We start from the raw sequence: 27,018 nt of genomic DNA, 5'->3' as shown, positions 1-27,018 counted from the left end.
ATTATTTATTAATTTATTAATTACTAATTATATATTATTAATTTTTAATTATTGATTGTTTATTTTTGATTATTTATTATTAATTATCAATGATTAGTTATGAATTATCAATTATAAATTGCTAATTATGTTATTAGGGTTGAAACTCGTGACTCTTCGCTTAAAGGAGCGGTGCCATAACCTCCGCACCATATGACGTTAGTTGCCATATTTCCCGAATTAAAAATAAAAAATTTTTCTTTTTTTTTTGTAATACAGCTGTTAAAAATTATCGAGGATAAAGATAGGCGGACCCAACCTGTTATCAGACCCCTCAATAGTGGGGACTTTAAGCCAACCTAAAACGCATCTGGATCATAAAATCCTAAATTGACTAACCATTTGTTTTGATCTATTGTGTTTTTGTGTATATATTCCGTGAAGGAAGGTACGGAAGTGCTGTCTTTTTCTTTTTTTTTCCCAAACACTCTCTTCTAGAAATCAAGAGGCCTCGACATTTACATGCCGTTACAAACGCGCCTTATGTTTCGTGGCGCAGTTCCTTATCTCCTCTTCCTTATCTTTAATATCACTATTGCGCACATACCTGGAAGCATCCACCATATTACAAAGCACATTGTTCTGCAAAGTTTGTATTTGTTTGATGCGTGTTTGCTTGGTACAATCTATAGCTGGAAGCCATACGTCCATATAGGCTTTATCATTTGGTTATATATCAACAGGTTATTATAACGTATGTTGACAATCCAGACCTACGAACTAGGAGCAAATAGTTTTCTCTATATTGGTTTTCCGGGACTTCAATAATGCTGTAAAAAAGATTTAAGTACGGTATTAATACGATTATAGCACCGTCTCAGAGCTTTCAATACCTTTACATTATAAAAAAAAACTACTAAAGCTTTTTGTACATTTTGGAATACAATTTTTACAATATTATTACATACTTTGACGTTTGTTTGAAAAGTTCAATTTAAAGTTCTATGCAAATGTTAATTTTTAACGAACGTTACCAAGTCATGAAAACATTGGATTTTTATGCTGCATTTTAGGAAAAAAACTTAATAACTAGCACTTTATTACTGAAAATAAATGTAATTTATTTAATTGGCTATTTATGGCAACATTTATATGAAAACGCATTTAGGAAAAGTGTACAGTGTCAAGAGCTTTTATTAAACTTTTTGGAATTTGATACTTTATGAAATTTACGTCGTAAGCGCATTATTGAATTCACGGTTTCTGATTTTATTCTTTTTTTTCTTTACATGTTCTTTCCATCTGAGCTTGACATCCAAAGTCATACCTAGGTATTTCGTGTTTGTCCATTTACTTATAGCTACTTGTTTTCTGTAATTTTGCTGTCGATTCTTCAACATTTAATCCCAATGCCAATATTGCTGTATCAATTGGAATATAATTCAATTGGATAATATAATTCAATTGGATATAATGTAATTCAATTGGAAAGGTGTCAATTTTTTAAGTTAAGCGTCGTGCCAAACTCTAACGAACGCCTGGGCCACGTCCAGAAATATTGTCGAACATGTTTCCCTTTCCTCCAACGCCTTTTTCACAATATTTGTTAATCCGTGTTCTTGCTCAATTATTGCATGCTTTTCTAACACCAAACTGATGGTGTGGAATCAATTTCGTATTTTCTACTATAGGTAGAATTTTTTTCAAAAAGTTTTTATGTCATTGATAGTAGAGAAATTGCTCTATATGACTTTGTCCCATCCAAGGGTTTCCCCGGTTTTCCTATAATAATAACTTCCGCTACTTTGCAAGCATTCGGAACATACCTCAGGTTAACAGCTGCATATATCAAAGTTTTCAAAAATGACATATGTAGTCTTTCTCGGCAATTCTCTTAATATCTCAGTATTAATGAGATTAAAACATTAAGACATTAGAAGGTTAGAATTCAGTTCATTAGCTTGAAAAATTCTTTCCAATTGATCAGCAAATAGTTCAGTTTATCCCTGTTGTTTTTCTTCCATGATCCATCTGCTTTTTTCAGTGGGGGATTCGCTTTGTCGGTTTCTTGGTATTCTTCGTTGGTTTCCACAACGAATAATTCATTTCTTTAGTTGCCGATAAGCTTTTTATATAATTCTCGTATGGTACTGATTTAAAATTTTCTATTTTTCCTTTGAGTGTTTAGAAAGTCTATTCACAATCATTTTATCGTCTGGGCGACTCAGCTCTTGCCATTTATGTCAAGCTTTCTTTTTTGTACTATTAATTACTTGATACAGATATAAAAAAATGTACTATTAATTACTTGATACAGATATAAAAATTTGCTGTTTGCTAGCATTAGTAGGACAATAAGTTGGACTTCCAGTAGAATGGAACATCCCAACGCTCGAATGACTTTCCTTAGTTCTCTACCTCTATTTGAGGTCAATCTAAAGCCCCAGTCCAGTTTGGCATTATAATCACCTCCCAGTAAGAATCTATTTCCCCCGCGATGCTTAAACTTATCCTTTTTTATGTTACATTCCGGTGGACAATATACTGAACCAACATTGAATTTCTGCATTAGACTCAATTTTAACCACAACAAGGTGAACCTCCTCAGTCTCTACTTTGGATTCATCATCCTTTATGGTTTCCTTAATTAAAATAGCACTACCTCCTTTTGAATGGTTACCAGGGTGAGAATGGTTACCATCCACAAGTGTGTTTCTGACAACAGACATGCATCGATACTTTTCAGAAATCGCTTCGGGGTTGTTAGGTACACGTTAGTATATCTATTCTTCATAGTAGTTGGTCTCATTGAGATTTCCTCGATTCTTTGTTGTACGTCTTGTATCATTTGCATTATGCTACCGCCAATTTCTTTAGATTTTCACATTGTATTTTTGTCAATTTCTTTATTATTCATGTTTCTCTTAGGACTTTTATCTATATAATTTTCACTTGTGAGTATGTAACACCACTTCTTATCTTGTTTGATGCAAAAGTATTAATCGTTCTTGGGGTCCCTTCATGATTACCCATGACCCGTTTCGACCGATTCCTTTTCAATCTCCTTTTTTGTAATTCCTTAGCCGCTAAACAGCACCTGTAACTAGTAGGGTGTGCCTGGTTACAGTTCGCGCACCTGAAAATTATATTTCTTATTACATTCTGCTGTCATATCATTACCGGCACATTTAAAATCTTTGTGTATGACCAAACCTCTGGCATCTCTTGCATTGCGGGATGGATCCATTATTTCACTATATTTATTACACGATCCATAGAAGAGGCTCACTTTTTACTCTCATGTGCTAAAGATATTCTTTTTTATATATAGTAAGATTGTAGTTACTTTTATTTAAAGCTTCAAAATATCTTAAAATAGTTACATTTGGTTTGTTCTTTTTAAATAATTCAATAGTATATTTTATTTAATAGAAACTGATGGGCATCGGTTTCATACAAATACAGTTGTGATTATGGCTTCAGCTGCCAAATATTTATTTACACGTAACTGTCAGAAGATGTACAATACCATTTTCTTTAAAATAATTTTTCAAGATTTTGGAAACATATGCTTTTGCATTGTCCGATCAAAATACCTTAATTTTTTTATTACATTTATTCTGAACTCTACTTTTACCAATCTACTCTACTTTTTACTTCTCAACTCTACTTTTTTTACTTTTTGAAATTTTAAGTATAACTCTGGGACTGTGTAAGACAGGCGCATTAGGAAATATGATTTGGAAACGTCAGAGTAAGGGCTTTCTTTTGAATATCTACATTTTTTATAATTTGTTTAGGTTTGGGAATCACATGACTTTAAAGTTCAAAAATTTGAAACTTTAACTTTTCATCTTTGAAAAACGTTTATTTTCTAGGTGACGTAACATTGAAGCTTTCTCCAATTGTAGCACAGGTGGCAAACTTGGCAACTGATCTTCAATATGATAAAATGAATCATGACGCTACCTGATTTGGTTTAGGAGTTACTGAGCAAAATTGAGTACTGTTTTCACTCTATTATCAAAGTATTTGTCTTGTCTGCGTAACCAATAAAAATAACGGATTTTCTCCGGAATAACGGAACAGTATTAACTGCTTCAACCCAAATAGAAATACTCAATTGTAAACCTATCAGCATAGAGCGTTCCATTTCTACAGAGGTTCGATTAATCTGTTCAGCAACTCCATTCTACTGTGGAGAGTAAGGCGCGCTCAACTGTCTTTAACACCAGGTTGCCCAAGGAAATCATTTTGACTGTTTTATGTATTCAATTAGAAAAAAAATGCAGTTATATACCGCAAATTCTTTAACGTCAAAATTTTGTTTTCAGTCTGCAAACTGTCTGGCGTATAAAACATTTACGGACAGAAATGTAGTAAGCTATTTACCCGTAATTAACTTTGAATTTTGATCATCCGTAAACGTCAAGACAAAAAAAAAATTTTTTTTAGATTTAAAATAATTTTATGCTTACATATTAAAAGTTAACAAAAAAAATATTTTTTATATTATTTTTAACGTAATGATAGTCACACAATACATCAAATTTATTTACTGAATTACTACGTCAGACTGTCTGCACATAAAAAAAAAATCTACAATTTTGACGCTTAATTGACTTTTTTAAACGTTTAAGAATTTAAGCTTTGACTGAAAGTAAAAACACAGTAGAGTATTCGTAAACTCAGACAACTCAGATTTTGTAAAATTTGACGTTTAAGAATTTACCAATAATTCCACAAAATTTTATGACTATTTTTACAACATAAAAATGCGTTCATTGATAATTGTAGTTACCCCCTCCCTCATTTCCGATATCCTATGTGTCATACCTGTATACCCAAAAGCAGTCATTTTGACTGCTAGTGAAATTTAAAATAATCAAATGACTTATTATTGAACTGGGTAAATTTCTTATATGACCATTTCGTCTTTGAATAATTGAACATTTATTTCGATGGCCGTTACATAATGAAGCGCAAGTATATGACAAATTGTCTATTTGAACGTGCTCTAACTAGATAACTAGCAGTGGCTCAATAATTGTTCTTCGTATCTTTATGCAATGATACTTGTCCTAACAAGTTGTTTATTTTATATTATTTGCGCTCTAAATATTTGCTAACTTAACTTGTTTAACTGTAAAAAACATGAAAAATATTAAAAATGAATTTTGAACAAGTTTTTTTATACATTCTTACACAATGTAGTAATTTTGATAGGTTCATACAAAATTTCAGTCTTTCTAGTGTTAAATTTCTGATTCTTTAAAAAAAGTACTTAGTAAAGTCACTTCACAGTTTTTCTGTTACATCTGTCTGTATAACTTTGAGTAGATCACTACTCTGACTTCATGTGTTTTGGCAAAGGTTGTATCGAAATTTTTTCCTTATAAAACGTTTAACATTTGAATTCCTTGGAAAATCTTATTACACAAAGAGAAAACGAAAAAAAAGCAAACATGACAAAAAAGGAAACGGAAAAAAAATTTTCATACATAATAACTATATATGTATACAGGTTTTGCTCACAAATTGAATAAGCCTGCTGCACAGTTTACATTTCGGGCTACAAATTCACAATTTTTTAAAATTTCATAAAATGAAATACAGAGCGGGCCAATAAAAACGTAGAGGAGGGGAGGGAGAGAATTCGGCGAATTAAAAAAAATCTGTACGACGAATATCTATTACAGCTTCTAAACTATTACAGAGCAAAGTTGTGTTCGGAATTTTTTTTCTCAATTACGTAAATTACCACTTTGCGAGCAATACGGCACGCGTTCTATGAAAGTTATGTATTGCAAAGTTGTAGAAGTAGATGTAGCGCATCGAGAAAAAATAGAAGATAGCGGCCTTTTTTGAGATAATAAATTAGCGTTTTTTGAAAAATTTTCAGTTTTTCAATTCAAAATATTCTGTTTGAGGATCTATTACTTAAAAATGGTAAGTTAGACAACCATCATCGGTATACTGTTATGTAGGTCTATCAATTAAAAACCATCTAAATTATTTTTATATGACATATATAGTAGCTAGATTTCAATATGGATGTATTTTTGCGGAGCTTCATATTAAACATGCTATTCGTGAACACTATACAGGTGCTAAAGTAAAACGATATGGCGATCAGAGCAGCAATATTTCTATATTTTTGATGTAGAATTCAACTGCAATAACCATTGCAACCTCAACGGCAACGTCATTTAATTTTAAATTTTCCTTCCTACATTAAATTAATTATTTATGTAAGGTAATATATACATTCACATCTTAATTTTGGTTCAATATACTATTTTACTTCACACCTTATTGTAGTTATACATAAGTCAAGTTATACATCAACACCTTATTGTATGTTGACGATCTAGACCCACGACCTAGGAGCCAATAGCTTTCTCTATATTTGTGTTCTAATTCTATTCTTTTTTTTTTCTGTACATATTCTTTCCATCTGAGCTAGACATCCAAAATCATACCTAGGTATTTCGCTGTAGATTGATACTTTAGCACCATTTAAAATCTTTGTGGCGGGTTCACTAAATTTTTGTTTGTGAAATTCACATCTACAGATTTACTTTCACTTAGCCTTATTTACAATGAGTTTGTCTATTTATATTGTTACTTGCTTCCTGTAACTTTTTTGTCGATTCTTCAACACTTGACCTCACTGGCAATATTGCTGTATCGTCGGCAAATGTAGCCAAAGTTACACCTTCTAAATCTGGAAAATCGCTTGTATAAAGCACTCGTAATATAGGACCCAGAATACTGCCTTGAGGCACACTAACCCTAATTTCCTTCAACGGCTTTTCCACAATATTTGTTATTCTGTGTACTTGATCAATTGTTGCTTGCTTTGTTCTAAAACCAAACTGATGGTTTGGAATCAATTTGTTATTTTCTATTATGGGCATCAGCCTTGTTAACAATTTTTCAAAAAGTTTTTATGTCATTGATAGTAGAGAAATCGCTTTATACTCTGAACATACCTCAGGTTATCTGCTGCATTTATAAATTTTTTCAAAAATCAGTTCTCTTAATATCTCAGCAGTAATGAGATTAAAACCTGGGGCCTTATTCGGTTTAAGCGTTTTTATATTCTTCTACAAAAGAAATATTAGAATTCAGTTCATTTGGTTGAAAAATTCCTTCCAGCAAATAGTTCAGCTTTATCTCTGTTGGGAATTTGCTTTGTCGGTTTCTTGATACTCTTCGTTGCTTTCCATAACGAATAATTCCTACTTTTAGTTGCCGAAAAGCCCTTTATATAATTCACGTATGATACTGATTTAAAGTTTTCTATTTTTATTTTGACTGTCATTTTATCACCTGGGTGACGCGACTTTTGTCATTTACGTCTAGCCCTTGTTTTCTGTATTATTAAGTCAGTTATGTTCTTAGCATAATTACTTGATACAGGTTTCAACTGAGAGGATCTTGTATTTTTCCAGGCTTTCTGTATCAATTTGATAATACCCTTCACTTCAGAATCTAGTTGATCTCTAGTTTGCAGTTTTTCATTAAGATTTATATTTCTAATTACATCGTGTTTGAAGCCTACCCAATCTGTGATTTTGTTGACTAAAGTGGGTACGCTCCGTGTGTGAGTTATTTTCTCACTAAGGGTTAATATTACAGCAGATTGATCGGAATTCAAATTAAAATCTCCCAAGTTCAAAAAATTTGCTAGTAGGGTGTGCTGCGTTATAATTCGCGCACCTGGCCTGAAAATTATGTTTCTTATTCTATTCGGTATTTATTATTATACATTCTGTATTAATTATATTTCTTATTACCTGTCATATGATTACCGGCACATTAAAAGTATTTAGCCCCTCTTTGGCAAAATCTTTGTGTATGATCGAACCTCTGGCATCTCTTGCATTGCGGGTTGGATCCATTATTTCTAAGAGGCTCACCTTTTACTTTAATGTGATATTCTATTTTATAAATTTTATTTATGTCTTTGGTGTGATCGAAAGACAAAGGGGCAACTTTTTAAAAGTATTTACATCATTTTCTTTTATTTTTTAAATTTTATTTATGATGTATATATATATATACATCTACGCATTAGAATCCGCTTTCGATAAGTTAATCTAATATCTAAAAATATCTAAATAAGTTAATTTAATATCTTGTGGCTAATATGATGAATGTAGGTTTCTTACTATTCCTTCAATTGTCCTCGTCAATTTATTTGTATAAGTATATCATTCTAATTTGGCCCTATTAACAGCTTTAGTTAATTGTCTTTATTCATTTTCAATTGTTCTTTTTTAGTTAATCGTTGTTCATCATGTTTACCTGCACGATAATACTTTCCTCTTTGAGAAACCTTATTAGCAGCGTGTAGTTAGCTACATTGCTTACTATTACCTGTGGAGGTTTATGTTTTTTAAGTTGAGCATTCTTCTTTGGTGGAGATTTCGCCCTGGTGCTATTCATTTCAAGTGCCGATTCCATTTCTAGTGAGCTGTTAGCGTTTATCTTCTTTGAGTTTCTTTTGGTTTCAATAATTCAATCGGTTTCTCTAGCAAACTCTTCCTCATCTGTTTCATACTTGATCATTATTTTGTCTTTCTCGGTGCCATTTGAAACTGCATTCTGCTGTCCGAAAATTCTTAAATTTTCTAATTTAAGCTTGCATATCTCTTCTTTCAGCTTCTTACACAGGCTCTCCAAGTTGCTTATACGCGAATCGACCATTAGTCCCTTATGTAATGGGCCTTTTGCATTACGTTCAGAGGCTTTACTTTTGTTGTCTTTTTCAGAACATCTTTCTATATAACCTATATGACCTTTTGCCAAGCCGGTTCCTTAATTTCGCTAAGTGATCTCTTTTTTTCCACTGGCGACTTCTCTGAACGTCTTGAGCATTAAGCCAAGCCCTTGCCAACAGTCGTGGTCACTGCCGACACTTTCATAGATATCCCTAACGCATTTATATTCTTATTATTGGACATTTAATATTTGTTTATAAGTTATATGGCTATTGACCCAGCCAGGGTTTTTTAATCATATCAAAAACATATCAAAAACTTGAAAAGTAACGGGCTTTAGGTAACGCTTAATTCTAGCAGGCGTTTGTTTTTAATATTCAGTTATGCTGTGCCACTGTAAAACATGCCTGCCGCAACTTTTTTGCATTTGAATGTTTATGGTTTAAAGATACCTAAAACTTTTCTTCAACGGAAGTTAGTTTCTGAAAAAGATCCATTTAAATATAAATAAAGCACAATCCTATAAATATATATGTTCTTGTTATTGTGTGTTTCAATAGTAGATTGTATGTAGCAATCAATGAAAACAAAACAAATACTTAGTAATCATGTGAATTACAGTATAAGCAATGTAGGGAACATTTCGTCGGCAATTCCTTCATGCCTCTGTAGCTCAGTTGGTAGAGCGTCCGCCTAGAAAGCGGTAGGTCACTGGTCCAGGCCGAGTCCAGTTCGAAGAGAAAAATTTTTTTAATGAATTTTTCTGCCTTTAACTCGTTCCTTTGATTACGTCATCCATCTGTTCTGCAGTTGTATGAAGAAATTTCCATTAAGATAAAATAAAATTCCAGCTTTTTTTCTTCAAGGGTGTAGAAGTTTTGCAAATAAGTACACGGACAGAAAGAAACTTTATGCACTTATTTTAAAAATTTTTGAGGAGCCTAACCAAAAAAATGTTTCAGTTCAGAATCTCTTACTTATTTCTGCTGGTAATTAAGTTTATTTAGTTTAAGCAGAAATAAGTAAGAGATACTGAATTGAAGCAGTTTTTGGTAAGATGTCGCTGCGTGCAACCGTTTGCAAAACTTCTTGAAACACTCTTGGAAATATAAAGTTGAAATTTCATAATATACAAATGGGTTTTTAATAGAAACTTCCCCTTTTTCCTCAAAAAATTATAACCTCACAAAGAGCCATTTTAAAGAAACCATTAACATTCAATTGCAAAAAAGTTGAGGCTGGCATTTTTTACAGTGGCACAGCGTCGCCCAATATTAAAAAGAAATATCTGCTAATATTAAGCATTATCTAAAGCCAGTTCGTTTTCAAGTTTTTGATATCTGTTTTCCTCTATAAAAGAGGTTGTAGTTTTCTGAAATTTTTCTAGCTTTTGGAAAGTAACAAAAAATTTTTTCCAGCTCCACCCCTTCGTCAGTTTTCGCCTCTCGAAGTTTGTAATAGTCGCATTTTTAGCAGCACATATTTCAGAAACTGCTCTTTTGGAAAAAAATGTTAGAAATCAAATTATATGAACTAAATAATATGATTTCAAGAATTTAAAAATTTTTAAATTTTTGGAAAATTTTTTAATTATATATTTATTGTAAGTATGTGGTGATGTATATTTTTAACAATAATATTTCTAATTGTGTTTGTAATTTTCATAAATATACGCACACATAAAAGGGCTTTTATTAAATTTTTTTGAGAGAAATATCTATTTTTCAGTTTTGTAAAAAGAATATTGATTCAAGTCCGAAATTACAATTTTAATATTTTGTTTTTGTATCTACTTGAATTTAAAAAGCAGAAAATAATAAATAAATAAAGAAATAAATAAAATAAAGAAATAAATTTTCAACACATTCACTTTTCATAACAACTTCATTATTTTTTCAATTTTAACATTTTCTCTTGTAAATTGAACATTAAAATTCTTATCCATAATTTTTGAAATAGAGATAAAGTTGCTGCTAAGATCAGGGACGTACAATACGTCTTTCTGACGGTATATATACGCATTATGCGTTTATTATACCGTCAGAATTTAATATAATTTTCCTAATTTCGCTAGCCTTTGTTGCTGAATCCAAACCAAAAATTTAGGCCAAAAAAAAATTTGTAATAAACCTAGGTCAAGCAAAAAATTTGTGATAAAAAAACATGATTTACTATTTAACATTTTTTTACTGCTCACTATTTTTGATTACTTTTTTAACCTGCGTTGTGAAGCGCATCCAAAACATTTACCTCAAAATTATTGCTAGATTTATCAGATAATTTCTGGTCATCATAATGAAAATAATTTTTATCGTATTTAGAACTTGATTAAAATAAATAATCACACTCGTAATGAAACTAAATGTTAAAATTTTACTAATGAAATTTTCAAATGTATAAAGCCAGTATTCAATAGTGGTCGGTTAATTTTTACCGACCGTATTGTGTAAACAATAGGTAGGTTATGTGATGGCAACAAATTTTGCATATCGAGTTTTCGGTGGGAACGTACTTCTCCATAGTAGGGAAGTGTAAATAAACTATTTTTAGCAACCTGTCGGCCTGTCGGTCTGTCGGTCTGTCGGTCTGTGTGTGCACGCGTGTATCCCAAGTTCTACTGAACCGATTTTGATGAAATTTTATATGTAAGTTTGTTTCCATCATGGCACGGATCGATCAACTTTTGGTATATATCAGGCCTCGGGAACTGCACTTTTTAGCGGGCCTGTTTTACATTTTTGAACATTTTGAAGAAACTATTCAACCGATTTACTTGAAATTTTATATATAAGCTCAGCTCGACCGTCCGCAAAAATTCGTATGTTTTGGAAGAAATCAGGCATCGGCAACTAGACGTTTACTACGGGCCAAATATACATTTTTGTGTATATAAAGAGAAATAATCAACCGATTTCATTGATTTTTGATATATGAACTCCTCGTATTAAAACAATGAACATATAAATTTTTTGGTAAGATCAGGGCTCGAAAGCGGATTTGCGGGCCGATTTTACATTTTTCACCATTTTGAAGAAAGTATTCAACCGATTTACTTGAAATTTCATATATAAGCTTTGCTCGATCACACGCAAAAATTCCTAACTTTTGGAAGAAATCAGACATCAGCAACTGGGCGTTTACTACGGGCCAAATATACATTTTTGTGTATATAAAGAGAAATAATCAACCGATTTCATTGAAATTTAATTATGAATTCCCCGTTTTAAAACAATGAACATGTAAATTTTTTGGAAAGATCAGGCATCGGCAATTAGACGTTTACTACGGGCCAAATATACATTTCTGTGTATATAAAGAGAAATAATCAAGCGATTTCATTGAAATATAATATTTGAGCTCCTCGTATTAAAACAATGAACATATAACTTTTTTGGAAAGATCAGGGCTCGAGAACTGATTTGCGGGCCCATTTTACATTTTTCACCATATCCACAGAACAAATTGATGGAATTTCTTGAAATTTGATATTTGAGTTCTGGTTGTTACCGAAACTAACTGGCGAGCATTTCAGGGAATTCGGGTAGCACAAAGCGAAACTCTACTAAGAGCCAAATTTACATTTTTCTAAGTATGTTAACTATAAGCTTACTAATGTCCTAAAAATTGGAAAGAACTATTTAACAGACATTTTTATAATATTCTGTAACACTTTCATTTAACTAGACAATACACAATGCGGTCGGTTATGTGCTGACCACATCAGATTTTTTTAAGTTTTTGTTAATTTGTTAAATTTTGTTGTATGAAAGAGGAAAATGCAAGTATTTAGTATAATTCATTTTATTTATGTATATTACATCAAAATTTTCTTGAACGACTTTTTTTGAATGAAAACGAGTTCATTTTAATAAAGCTTTTTTTTTGACTATCTATTGTTTTTTGAAATGTCTACTTGACATTACAAAAAATCGAGGGCTGGACCGTTCTCTTTTTGCGAATGTATTTGTAAAATTGCATATGCTTGTATTTTGGAAATGATATTTTTGAAGAATCATTATACCCGTACGAACGGATTTACAAATTTGAAAAAGCTTCCGGTTTCGGAAATATAAGGCGTCAAAAATTCAAATTTTACAAATTTCAAGAGGCGATAACTTGAGAGGGAGTGGAGATGGAAAAAAATTTGGAAAAAACGGACTTTAGATAACGGTAAATTTGAAAGGCCATTTTGTTTTTCTAAAGTTAACCTATAGTATACCTATAGTATAAGGAAGCAAGCCACTGCCTTTCTGCGTTTGCAAAATTTGAAAAATGCTCATGGTTTCACTGCACTAAATAGTTAAAAAATGGCATTTTTAGGGTTTGGGGAGGTTATAACTTCTAAAGGGGGGAGATAAGTAAAATTTTGTTCTACGGAAATAAGTTTCTAGTAAAGATCTATGCAAGTGTTAAATTTCAGCTTTCTATCTTCAAGGGTGTAGAAGTTTTGTAAACAGATACACGGGCAGACACACGGACGGACAGACACACGAACGGACGGACGGACGGACGGGCAGACGCACGAACGGACAGAGTGAAACTAATAAGCACAATTTTTTTGGAAAAGTGCTAAAAACTAATTGAGCTAAGTTTACCAAATTTTCACAAATGATTTATTGCAGTAAGTGCCAGAACCCTATTTAAATTGAACATGATCGGGATACCGGTTCGGGTAGCTGCCATACAACTTCAAAATTTATTTAGCTATATCTCAGAAACTATAAAAGCTGTGGTATTGAAATTTCACACAAAAAAATATATTAGTAGGGCTAATATGTCTCATAAAAGTCGTTGAAATTGCTTGGCTCCTTCTAGTACCTGTCACACAACTTCAAAAGTTATTTTGCTATATCTCATAAACTATAAAAGCTATGATATTGAAATTTCACACAAACGAATATATTAATAGGGCTGATGTGCTTGATAAAATTCGTTAAAATTTCTTGGCTCTTTCTGGTAGCTCCCATACAACTACAATAGTAGTTTGGCACACACAGTATTTTGAAAAACACTTTGTACTGAAATTTTGCATAAATTATTATGGTAATACGGCAACTTAAAGTCATAGTCTGTTCCATAGTCAGTTATGGCATCTTTATTCGCATATAGGATAACAAATTCGTACGCGTATCACAGAGTTGACAAGGTTAAATCTATTTTTTTTCTCGTTTTTTTTATTGTTGTTTTAGGAAAAATTATTTTGCCTATTTTCATTTCGAGTTTTCTATACGAAAAGTTGACTAAAACCTAAAAATTTTTATGCTAAAATGAAATTTGGTGTTTTTTGAGAAACATATCAAAAAGTCAAACTTCAACTGAAAATTTTAACTATAATTTTGATTAAATATATTATTGAGCTTTTTTTACTTTTTTTTTACCACCATTCATAACACAGTGAATAAAACAAATTTGTTTCTATATTTCTTAATCTAGAACATACAACTTAAATAAAGTTAATAAAAGTTTTATTAGATTTTAATTTAAGTTTGTAGCTATTTGATTTTAAGTTTTATAATTATGACAGTGGTTTTAACATTTTACAGCCATTATAAGAGATGCGTCGTTTCAATTTGTCCGCTATATAAAAAAAGCAAATAATTTCTTTTTTACTGGGTAAAAAATCTCGAAAAACGAAGAAGGACCGCTCTATCTGCCTTTTTCCTCCGATAGTGGGGGAGCCTGACTCCTAACCTAAAAAATCACCTAAATTCTGAACGAATAAAACTGGTCCTATAGACCAACTATTACCTCCGCGCTAACTTGGTTTTTCCGTGCAGGAATTATATACCTTCCATAAGGAAATTGGTATTTCGTGTTAAATCGAATGGTCTTGTTCATTTAAGTCTTTCTGTCATAACGCCATTGTCTAGCAGTCGAGTTGCTTCCATATTTACATGCTGTTCTAGACGAGCCCTATGCTTTGTAGCACAACTCCTAATTTCATCCACAACCAAAGGAATTCCTAAGTCCCTGTTACCCATATACCATGGCCCGTGAAACTTTATTCTGGAAGGTTTGAATTTTGTTAATGTGGATCTTTGTGGCACAACCCCACAGTTGAATGCCATATCGCCATATTGGTTTAATGATTTGGTTATAAATTAATATCTTATTATCAATTGCCAAATTGGACTTACGACCTAGGAGCCAATAATTTTCTGTATATTTATTTTCTAATTCTATGTGTTTCTTCTTTATATGCTCTTTCCATCTTAGCTTGACATCTAAAGTCATTCCCAGGTATTTTGCTGAGTTATGGATCGCTACGTTCGTTCCGTTTACGTTAATTTGTGGTGGATTTACTATTTTCCGATTGGTGAAGTTTATGTGAACCGATTTCGCTTCATTCAACTTCATCTTCCAATCTCTAGTCCACTGGCTTATTTTGTTAATTGCCTCCTGTAATTTTTTTGTCGAATCGTCAATGTTCGCTCCTACAGCAAATATTGCAGTATCGTCTGCAAAAGTGGCTATCGTAGCATTTTCTATATGCGGCAAATCACTCGTGTGAAGCAGGTGTAATATACCGCCTTGAGGAACACCTGCCCTTATTGCGCTTAGCGTGGAGTATTCAGCATCTTGTTTAATTCTAAATAATCTATCAGCTAAGTGAGATTTCGAAATTTCTACAAATGACGATGGTAACATTTGCCTTAACTTAAGTCTTAAGTATGGCCTTTGTGCCATACCCTGTCGAATGCCTGTGCTACGTCTAGAAACTTGGAAGAGCAGATTCCCTTATTTTCCAAGCTTTTTTCTATAATAATAGTTATTCTATGGACCTGGTCCATTGTAGAATGGTTCCTTCTAAAATCAAATTGATGGTTCGGTATTAGGTCCCTATTTTCTATTATTGGCTTCAATCTCCTTGATAGCAGCTTTTCAAAAAGCTTAGACATCATTGGTAACAGTGAAATGGGCCTGTAAGACTTTGTTTCCCTCAAGGAATTCCCGGGTTTGGGTACCATAATTACCTCCGCGACTTTCCAAGCACAAGGAACATACCCAAAATCCATAGCTGCATTCATGATTTTCGTCAGATGTTCCAATGCCTCGTGTGGTAGCTCTCTCAGTACTTTCGCAGTAATAAGATCAAAACCTGGCGATTTTTTCAAATTCAGGGATCTTATCCCTTCCGCAATTTCTAATTGTGTAAGTGGAGCTATGCTGTCTGCTTCATTTGCGATAGATTCTACCAAACTTACATCTTAGGTTATTTCGTTTGGCGTGAACATGCTTTCTAAGTGATCAGCAAACAATTCGGCCTTCTCTATATTGCTCCTAGCCCAAGTGCCATTTTCTTTCACCAGTGGCGGAGCGTGCCACCTTTCGGTCTCTTTTTGCTCCTTGCCGCCTTCTCTAAGGAATAATTCGTTTCCTTCGTAGCTGACAAGTTCTTTATATAATTTTCGTATGTTGCCGATTTAAATTCTTGGATTTTTCTTTTAAGCACCTGGGAAATTTTGTTTAAAACAGTTTTATCATCAGATGGCAACGCGAACGTTGCCACCTACGTCTGACCCTTCTCTTTTCACCTACTAAATCAGTTATTTCACCAGGATAGCTATTTGCTGTCGGTTTATACTTTGACATTTTTGTGTTGTTTCATGCAGCTTTTTGTTTGATTTTAATAAATCCTTTTAATTTCACATCTAATTGTTCTCTTGATTGTACATTAATATTTACGTCAATATTGTTTATTATTTCATATTTAAAGCTCGCCCAATCTGTAGTGCTATTTATCAAACTGGGCCTAAATAATGTTTTAGTTATTTTTTCACTTAGTTTTAATATGACAGCAGAGAGATCCGAATTAAAATCATAGTTATCTTCAAGGCTTAGAAAGTTTTCTGATATTTTTTTGGTTATAAAAAAGTGAATAACATCAGGAATCTTGTTACTGTCAGTAGGTCAATAAGTACGAGTATCAGTAGAGTGATAGCAACAACCTAGCTCTTAAATAGCTTTTTTTAGCTCTCTTCCTCTAGTTGAGGTGATTCTAGAACCCCAATCTGTATGTTTGGCATTATAGTCACCTCCTATAAGATATCTGTGTCCATGCTTGTACAGAAGATCTTTAAAAGTATTTTTCTTAATGCTGCAATTTGGTGGACAGGACCAACACTAAAGTTCTGTTTAATCGATTTAATTTTTATCGAAATAAGCTGAATTTCAAGGCTCGTATAATATGTCAAATGAGCCTCCGACAGCAAACAAATATCTACATTTCTCGTTTTGAGAAAGAACTCCAATTCTTGTTTCTTATGAAGAACACCATTAACATTCCAAGTTACTATACGTACCTCATTTACGTATATCTTTTCTTAATTTCTCTGATGTCCCCGTATACACCTCAGTGTATGCATTTTCTATTTTTAATAATCTTTTAGAGATCTCGTCAATTCTAATCAACACACTATGTATTATTTGCATAATGTCTGCAAGTTTTTTGCAACCAAACAACGTCGATAGCTAGCATTGTGTGCCTCATTGCAGTTCGCACATTTGGGCTGAAAATTATCCTTCTTGTTCCACTCTGCTGTCATATGATTACCAGTACTTTTGTGTGTGTCTAAATCTCTGGCATCACTTGCATTGCGGAATGGATTTGCTGCTTCTAAGAGCTTAAATTTTTACTCTCATGTGCTGTAAGTATTCTATTTTATAGATCTTGGCTATCTCTTCCGAGTGGTTTCGAAAAGATAACATAAAGAGCGGAAGTTTTACTGAAATATATTTTCCATTTTCTTTCTTCCTTTTGATTTTATTTACAACATCTAGACATAAGCTCCCTTTTTATATCCTTTGGCTCACATGATGGATGGAGATTTCTAGCCATTCATACGTGTGCCACTCCAGTCTAGCCTTATTTATAGCTTTTGTTGGTAATCTGTATTAATTTTCATTTTCCACATTTATTTTTAATTGGTCATTATTCATCATATTGACCCTAACGTTTATTCTTTCTTCTTTTAATATCTTAACTATGTGGGAGTAGTTGTTAATTTTGCTCAATATAACCGGAGGAGGCTTCTGCTTTTTTGGATTTTCAGCCTTTATTTTAGGACTGGTTTCATTATTTTTTTTGCTGTTCTCTCTGAATTTATTACAGGAGACTTTTCCATTTTTCCCTTCTTTGCATTATTCTGTTTTAGGGCCCAGTCAGTTTCTCTAGCCAGTTCTTCCTCGTCGGGTTCATATACAATAACTTCCGCATCTTTATTACCGACCGTATTGTGTAAACATTATGTGATGGCAACAAATTTTGCATATCGAGTTTTGGGTGGGAATGCACTTCTCCATAATAGGGAAGTGTAAGTAAACTATTTTTAGCAACCTGTCGATCCGTCGGTCTGTCGGTCTTGCGGTCTGTCGGTCTGTCGGTCTGTCGGTCTGTCGGTCTGTCGGTCTGTCGGTCTGTCGGTCTGTCGGTCTGTCGGTCTGTCGGTCTGTCGGTTTGTCGGTCTGTCGGTCTGTCGGTTTGTCGGTCTGTCGGTCTGTCGGTCTGTGTGTGCACGCGTGTATCTCAAGTTCTGCTGAACCGATTTTGATGAAATTTTATATGTAAGTTTATTTCCACCATGGCACGGATCGATCAACTTTTGGTATATATCAGGCCTCGGGAACTGCACTTTTTAGCGGGCCTGTTTTACATTTTTGAACATTTTGAAAAAAGTATTCAACCGATTTACTTGAAATTTTATATATAAGCTCAGCTCGACCGTCCGCAAATATTCCTATGTTTTGGAAGAGATCAGGCATCGGCAACTAGACGTTTACTACGGGCCAAATATACATTTTTGTGTATATGAAGAGAAAGAATCAACCGATGTCATTGAAATTTAATATTTGAATTGATCGTATTAAAACAATAAACATATAAATTTTTTGGAAGCATCAGGGCTGGAGAACTGATTTGCGGGCCGATTTCACATTTTTCACCATTTTGAAGAAAATATTTAACCGATTTACTTGAAATTTCATATATGAGCTTTGCTCGACCGTCCGCGAAAATTCCTAGCTTTTGGAACAAATCAGGCATCAGCAACTGGACGTTTACTACGGGCCAAATATACATTTTTGTGTATATAAAGAGAAATAATCAACCGATTTCATTGAAATTTAATATTTGAATTGATCGTATTAAAACAATAAACATATAAATTTTTTGGAAGCATCAGGGCTGGAGAACTGATTTGCGGGCCGATTTTACATTTTTCACCATATCTATGGAACGAATTGATGGGATTTCATGAAATTTGATATTTGAGTTCTGGGCATTACCAAAACTAACTGGTGGGCATTTCAGGGAATTCGGATAGCACAAAGCTAACTCTACTAAGAGCCAAATTTACATTTTTCTAGGTATGTTAACTATAAGCTTACAAATGTCCTTAAAATTGGAAAGAAGTATTTAACAGACATTTTTATAATATTCTGTAACACTTTCATTTAACTAGACAATACACAATGCGGTCGGTTATGTGCTGACCACATCAGATTTTTTTTCTTTTCTGTTGATGCAGATTTTATTTCATTTTTTAAATCTACATTCTCTGCCCGTAATTTGCAGATCTTGTTTTGTAGCACCTTACAAAGACTCTCTAACTTTCTCTGCAATCACCAATGGGGGTGGTCGCATGACCCCCGATCTTCTTCCAAATGGGTCCATCAACGCCGACCTACTATCCAATAAGTGTGGATTTTCCAGAGTTACTGGATTACCACGTAGGGTATTCAATCCCTGTGTTTTGTTCATTGCATTTGTTTGTTTTATTTCGGAGTTTTCTTCTCCTAGCCTTTGAGAATCATTATCTCGTGCAAGGCAGCACATAAAATTTCGGCCGTTCCTCAGGGATCAGTCGCAGATTAGAGAGCCGCCCGTTGTGAGTCCGTCGCGTCTGGATTTCCATTTGGATTTTAGTGGACTCTTACCACAAGCATATCTTACTGCGGATATTTCGTGGCCCAATCCGCCGGGCGAAAAAACAAACATAATAAAAATATTATAAAGAAATTTGTATAAGTTTTGAAGTTTCTGATGCGATAGTTTAGGTAAATCAGTGTATAAGCCTTACTAACAATGTCAAAATAATTTCTCATAAAATTAAAATCACATACATGCCTAAAAAGAATTATATGGACTTTAAATATAAAAAGAATTCATATAAATTTAATAAAATAACAAGTAAAAACGTTTCAGTCGGTATGAACCGATTGAATTATACCCTGCACTTTTCATTGTTGCACAGCAATTACTCAAACCTATGAAACCATTCTATAGAAACTTCACGATATATCTGATCTATAACTGAACACACAACTACCAAGTTTCGTGAATCTGACTTTATTATTTTTCCAAATATTTAAAATTACCTTTTAGGTACCCGAACCTGCCAAGCAATTCCACTAAAACTTCGCTAATATATCTGATCTATAATTGGACACACAACTGCCAAGTTTCATGAACCTAACTTTATTACTTTTCCAAATATTTAAAATAAGCTTTTGGACTTGTATGGGAGCCACTCGAACCTGTTAAGCAATTCCACCAAAACTTCAGAAATATCTTTGACCTATAATTGGACACACAACTGCCAAGTTTCATGAATCTGTCTTTATTATTTTGCCGAATATAAAAAATTTGTTTTTGGAGTTGTATGGCAGCCACCCGAACCGGTGCAGCTATCTCATTAAAATTTTTAGAGCATATGTAGAATATAATTGGACACATGTGTACAAAATTTTATGTACCTTTATTAGTTTTTGAAATAATTAAAATAAACTCTTTGAGTTGTATGGCAGCTACCCGAACCCGTTGTCCGAATTGGTCCAATAACAATAGGGTTCGTCCTTGGCACAAAAGAAACAACTTGTGAAAGCTTGGTGTCGATTGCATTATTCGTTTTTGAGTTATCGTGCGATCTGACGGACGGACGGACGGACGAACGGACGGACATGTCTAAATCAACGCAGAATTTTACGCTGAGCAAGAATATATATATATGTCCATACCGCAGATGACTCCTTCAAGTAGTTACAAACTCCATACCAAAGTTAATATACCCTTCACGAAGTGCAGGGTATAAAAAGAAGTATATAAATTTAATTAATATAGTACACATATGAAAAATATACATAGATATATACATATGTGATTATATCAAAGTATGCATTTCGGAGACATATCATACAAAATTAGCAAACTCGTTAATATCAAATGTATATTTTCTCAAAGTTGAAAGTATACACGAAAATCAACTTAATACTTAGAAAAAAAATTGCACCATTTATTGTAGCATTTAATGAAATCAAAAAAATGAACGGAACCTGCAAGGCTTTTTTTAAAGTTTTAATACCACAAAACTTTAAGAATAAGAATGAAATTTAGCTTTTTCTTATTAAATATTTGGAAAATGTTGATCTTGTGAGAGATTTAAGATGTTAAAAAGGGCCCTCTGGAGATCCCATAAGAATACGTGTATATTTGACAGCTGTGAACCGTCACTCTCCTTTGGAGTCCAGACCTGTATTTCTGTCAGTCGTGAATGTCTATTATTTTTTTAAATGTCTGCTATGAAATTTGAAAAATTTAAATATTGACACTTGACATCTTTAGTGAAATATCGATTTTGACACTCCAAAAAATAATCTTGCCATTGCAGATTCATTATCTCTATGAGAGAGATTTATAAATACTCAAAAATCTACGTGCGTGACTTTGTTTAAAATTCGTAGAATTCTACGAGTGAGATTCACAATAAGGTTGATAGTTGTTCTGAATTCTCAAAAGTATTTTTCCTTCATATTTTTGCGCAATTTAATGATCTTCTTCTACCAATTTAATAATCTACCAAAAACCTATTTCAGGGGGTTGTATTCGGATATTAATTGGGCTATATTCAGATATTCATTTTTTTTTACTCTTAACTCAAAAAAACAAAAAATATTTTAACTACGTGTGTCATAGTTTCTTTGTTCAATTTACCCATTTGAGATTGGTGGGCTCCATTGCCGCCTTGCGTAGCAGCAGCTTATAAGTGCTTAGAGCCATGTCCAGGTTCTCCCTTTCAGGTAGAATCCCGAGATTCATCTCGAACTGCTTCGACATCTCATTGAGAGACGACCTGAACTCTAAGATCCTTCTGGAGTTTCCTTCTGGAATTAGAGACTACCTCTGCCTGAAAAACAACGGCAGAATCCGTTCCGGTATCTGATCCGGAAGACGGAGGGAGAACTTAACATCAAATTGCTCAGAATAGACTCCCCCACCTACCCTGTTCTCAACTTTGGATCCGTCCGTGGAAAAATGAACGGACTCGCCCTTGAAACTGCCTTTGCTCAGTCAGGTCTGCCTCGGCGGAATCAAAATACCAGAGTTCTTGGTAAATGAGAGCACAGGACGAACAGAGTTTTCCGTTCCCACCAGGTGTCCCCAGTTCGCAAGAACGGAAGCATGTCTTGCCGTGCCACATGTCCACTGATATGCGGACGTGAGTCGTACCGCGGAGTCTGCAGCCATCGGTCCAGCATGTCTAATGGCGGCAAATGGACGAGAATCTCAAGAGGCTGAGTAGGGGTGAAGCATAACATTCCACCGATACACTCCATTGCCATTCTTTGAATTTTGCTTATCAGTTTAAAGTTCGGAGCTGTACGGAGAGCTGGCCACCATATCAGAACACCATAGGTCAGGATCGGTCTCACCACCGCAGTGTATAGCCAATAGACCATGTTAGGCCACCTCTTCCCGATGGCTCAATAGTTGCTTTCCTTACTCTCTCCGTGAAGTTGAACTTCCAGTTCAGTTTTGACCCAGGGTTCTGGCCTCCCTGTTAAAAGTTAAGCGGATTCCATTGACTCGCGGTGGGGTTATGTTCTGTACCTTGTATTTATTACTCAGAAATAACTAGTTCCGTCTTTTGTGGGTTTATAGTCAGTCCACAGGCAAGAGCCAAGTCAGAGACGAGGTTTAGAGCCTTATACATGAGCCCATTCAGGATACCAAGGTGCTTCCCAGATACAGCTACCCTCAAGTCATCAAGTCAAGCTCTCCTCCTCCAGGCATAATAGTAATCGATTGATTACTAAACTCCAAAGAAGAGGAACCAGATGCTTCTGCCTGTCAGAGCCCTTAGGGAGCCATGAATTGAAACCTTCGACAGCGCGTAAATGATAGCCCGCGGCCGGACATTGTTCAAGGTGCCTTCAATATATAAGAAGGCAGCCATTGTGTACTTTTTACATTTCAAAGACTTTTCGATACATTTTATCAAAGAGTGGAGGGCCGTTTCCGTTGACCTCCCTTTACGATACGTATGTTGTGTCGGAGATGTCAACGAATTAAGGTTGCTCTTAATGTATGCATCTTTCAACTTTTCAATATTTTTAATAGAAATGATGTTAGACTGATAGCTCTGAGATCCTTTGGGCAGCTGTGAGAGCTTCTCCCACTCTTAGGAATGAAGACCACTCTGGCAACATTCCACGTTTTTGAAATGTAGGTTAAGTCTATACAGCACTCATAGATGATCTTCAGCCTCGGAAGGATGCCCCCGCACGTATTGTATTTCTCCCGGCCTAATGTCGTTAGGGCTCGCCGACTTGAAGGGCTCAAACTGCGAATGGCCCACAATATTTCTTTTTCAGAGGCCACTGCCCCCACACAGGACCCGTTGCGACAATCAATCGATCAATAATTCAAGATAATTCAATTTTCATATCATGTGTTCTTTATTAAATTTTATTTTGTGGAAAAAATAAATATTCTAAATATTTCCGAACTAAGAAATAAAAAACGTATTATTGTCAAATTTTTAAAATTTTACATCAAAAGTTTCATTTCGTCGTTCACTAGTTGCAGGGAAAATATTTTTTTTTTAGCTTTAATACATCAATGATAAATCCCTAATATATTTTGAAAATAATTCACACTGTTTTATTTTACTTATTGCACTCAACGGCATCAGTGCGTCTTCATAAATTGCTTTCATGGGTTAGGACAACCCAAAATTTAAGGCGCTCCAATTAGTCCTTTTGTAACCTCCGCAACTTCACGTCATAACTTCGTCATGACATTGCTCCACCTTATATATGGCGAAAACTTCCGCTTGGGGCACGCTCAATTTGTCGGACAGACTACATATATGACGTAGACATGGTTTGTGTATTTGATATAAATTTTACCCTCATCTTTGAAAACATTGGCGCGTAAAGAGATGTCGAAACTCTCTAATGATGAATCCTCTCTACGCCATCTCCTAGATGAAAACTCTACCTCAAAGTTCTTGTCGAGCTCCAGCATAGGAATGTATGGAGGTACCGACCGCAGGATATTACACTTATCGAATATTACTTTTATCGAATAATTGGCCCGTCATTATTTTTTAGAAGGGGAAGGGAAGATTATATGTAATAAGGATTAATAAAAATGAAGAGTTAAAAAGACTGATCACCACCAGATATACAGATATACAATGGAAAATTAAGATATAATACAAAAAAAATAAACTAAAAACGAGAAAGCAAAAAGCCAAACTATTAAAAATAAGTAGAGTATCTGCTCATAATAAATAACTATTTATTAATGTTAACATAACACTAATTGTAGGTGCACTGCTTCCTTTCTGTCATAATCGGAACCGTAATAGCGGACATTGTACAATCCAACAGCTCTGAAAGAAAATTGTTTTAAAAGCGAAGGAGCCACTATGACCCCCGATACAAGTTGAGGCACAAATACTATGTCTGAAATCATCCTGTGTAGGTACACAATTCCCGGAAGTTCAACAGCAATCTTGACTGACGACAAACTATCAATCAGACTGAACTAGACCGCTCAGAGCAAACTTTAGAAAAATCTGCACAGATTCAATACACGAAACATCCACCACAAGATAGTGCACACCAACCTTAAACAAATAGAGATACTGAATTGAAAAATCTTTTTGTTAGACGCCGTCTCCTGCACCGAAATCAATTTTTATAGAAACCGAAAATTAAGAAGTATTTTCCTTCTTTTTGTTACAAAATCAACGTAAGAATAAAAACAAAAGGTTATACAAAAATATTGAAATTTGAATTTTTTCAACATGGAAAATTTAAATTTTTTTAAATTAATTTGATTTATTTTAAGAATGACATTAACAATTCTGACTAAATTATATGGATAGTTTCAATAAGCATAATTTATAATGAGGAATTATTTTGATTTTTAAATAAAATCAAAAAAGTGTTAAAAAAAAATAAGATTATTTATGTCTGTTACTGCATGTGAAACGTTACATAATGTACGAGTATTAATGAATTGAGAGTAAGTAACAAATATTAAATAAAGGTCTACAATACAAATTAAAATGACTTATCAAATACAGGTCAAATTTTGACAAACACTTATTTTTGGATTCACTTATTTTGGATACAAACACTTATTTTGGATATTTGGATAATAGTATTTTTGGATAGTATTCCAATAGTGGATGGCATGGCAGCGATCGAGATTCTCTTGTTCTACTTAATAAGGTCATATTTGTTGGGTCGGTGTAGGGACGTCCTTTTGCGATATGTGCAGGATGACGGAGTGGTTGAATCCTGGTCACAGTGAGATGCAGGAGATGAGATGGCAAAGTGTCTTGCAAGAGATGGGGCGCGCGAGGGTGCTGGCTTAGTGAATAGATCAGTGCGTCTGCCGCTGAAGAAATTCTTTAATATCATAACGAAACTAAGAGGAGAGGCCTGAGCGATATTCAAATAATAAAAATGGCAAATTTATATATGTTGCTTATAAGATAATATCAAACTCGAGTATATTTTAAAATATTTGTAAAATATTTTTTCACTCTAATCTAAATATCTGCAACAAAATCAAAACTAAACAGAACTTTTTAATTTTTTTTCTCTTTGAATAAATTTATTTTATAAATTAAAATTAAATATATTTTTTTGATTAATATTTTTTTTGATACTATTTACTGCCTTGGGTGTTATTTACAATGTAGTTTTTGTTGATGGCAATGATGTTAGCAAAACATTTTTCAATGTGAGACATTGTTTTAGTGACTACTATGTCCTTTTTAAGAAATTTTAATTAAAATATTGGTTGTTACTCACTACAAAGGTAGTATATTGGCGTATACAGGTATCCCTTGTATAACGCGATAGTTACGTTCCAGGGAAATTCCGCGTTGTGTTATTCGCGTTATATAAGACTTAGTTTTCATATAAATTTGGGGGTTATGTTCCAATAAGTTTTTTTACAAAATAAAATACATATTTAATAAGAAATAACATATATTTCAACTCAAAACTAAAATTCAGATTTTGTTTTAAAATTAAAACCATAAAATAAAAATAATAACAATTCAAAAAACAAAATAAAACAGATTCATACATATAATTAAATTTAAAAAAAACTAAAACAAACTTCATTATAATTAATCTGTTTCGCTGTCTTCAAACATCCTATTTCGAGAAAGTTGTGAGCGTTATAGGAGGAGCGTCTCGAAGGCAAAAATTGGAAATTCCCGGTTTACATTGAAAACAAATATGAATACACATCCCAATGGCCAAAATGATTGTGAAAACAATGATAAAGATTTTGTTTTTTATATTGGTGTGAAAAGAAAACTTCCTTTTATTCGGAATAAAATACATTTATTTTTTTCAGAAGAAAATCAGCTTTGTTTAAGTGCGTATGTAGCGCACGAAATATATTAGCGATAAATAAAAGTATTTTATTCCGAATAAAAGGAAGTTTTCTTTTCACACCAATATAAAAAAAAAATTATATTTCGAAAAAATTATCAACCATTGAAAAAAAAATTTTTTTGAATGATAAAGATATTTTTATCGGATATTGGGATTTTCAACTTCGCGTTATAAAAGTCCGAATTTCGCGTTGTACTGAAACCGAATTTTTTTCCAAATCGCGTTATATCGAAAACGCGTTATATAAGTACCGCGTTATACAAGGGATACCTGTATTTTCTCATTAGTTGACTGAGCTTTACATATTTATTTATTCTAAAACAATATATTTTATAAAGTAGTAAAGCCGTCTCCCTTCTGCTAACTAGACGGCGTCACCCGCCTCACTTCTGAAAACTAGGCGGTGTCACCCGCCTCTCTTCTGCCAAACATTCGATGGAAACGCTTAAGTAATGCTATTTGTCAGTAATTTTTTTGAGTCCTGTCTTTTAGTATCTTTCTTAGTGATTTCTTGAAAGAACTTAAACAATTTTCAGTGAATTTTTTCGAATAGCTTTTTTGAGTTTTTTAACGATTTTTTTGGTGGTCCGTTTTGACAGAGCTG

General features: G+C 33.6%; 1 protein-coding gene and 1 long non-coding RNA gene across 2 annotated transcripts in view; both read left to right on the top strand.

The window, feature by feature from the left end:
- The window catches only part of LOC129613907 (rho GTPase-activating protein 68F), a 56,003-nt gene that overhangs the window by 11,670 nt on the left and 17,315 nt on the right, over positions 1 to 27,018 (top strand). The gene's annotated exons all lie outside the window — the stretch shown is intronic.
- Positions 19,871 to 25,591, top strand: LOC129613913 (uncharacterized). Its single transcript, XR_008697350.1, has 3 exons — positions 19,871 to 24,258; positions 24,319 to 25,020; positions 25,082 to 25,591. It is a non-coding gene; the product is annotated as an uncharacterized LOC129613913 (long non-coding RNA).

Source organism: Condylostylus longicornis, unplaced genomic scaffold, assembly GCF_029603195.1.
Source record: "Condylostylus longicornis isolate FDR11 unplaced genomic scaffold, ASM2960319v2 ptg000096l, whole genome shotgun sequence".
NCBI classification, from domain to species: domain Eukaryota; kingdom Metazoa; phylum Arthropoda; class Insecta; order Diptera; family Dolichopodidae; genus Condylostylus; species Condylostylus longicornis.
This window is presented reverse-complemented; position numbering and strand designations above follow the sequence as displayed.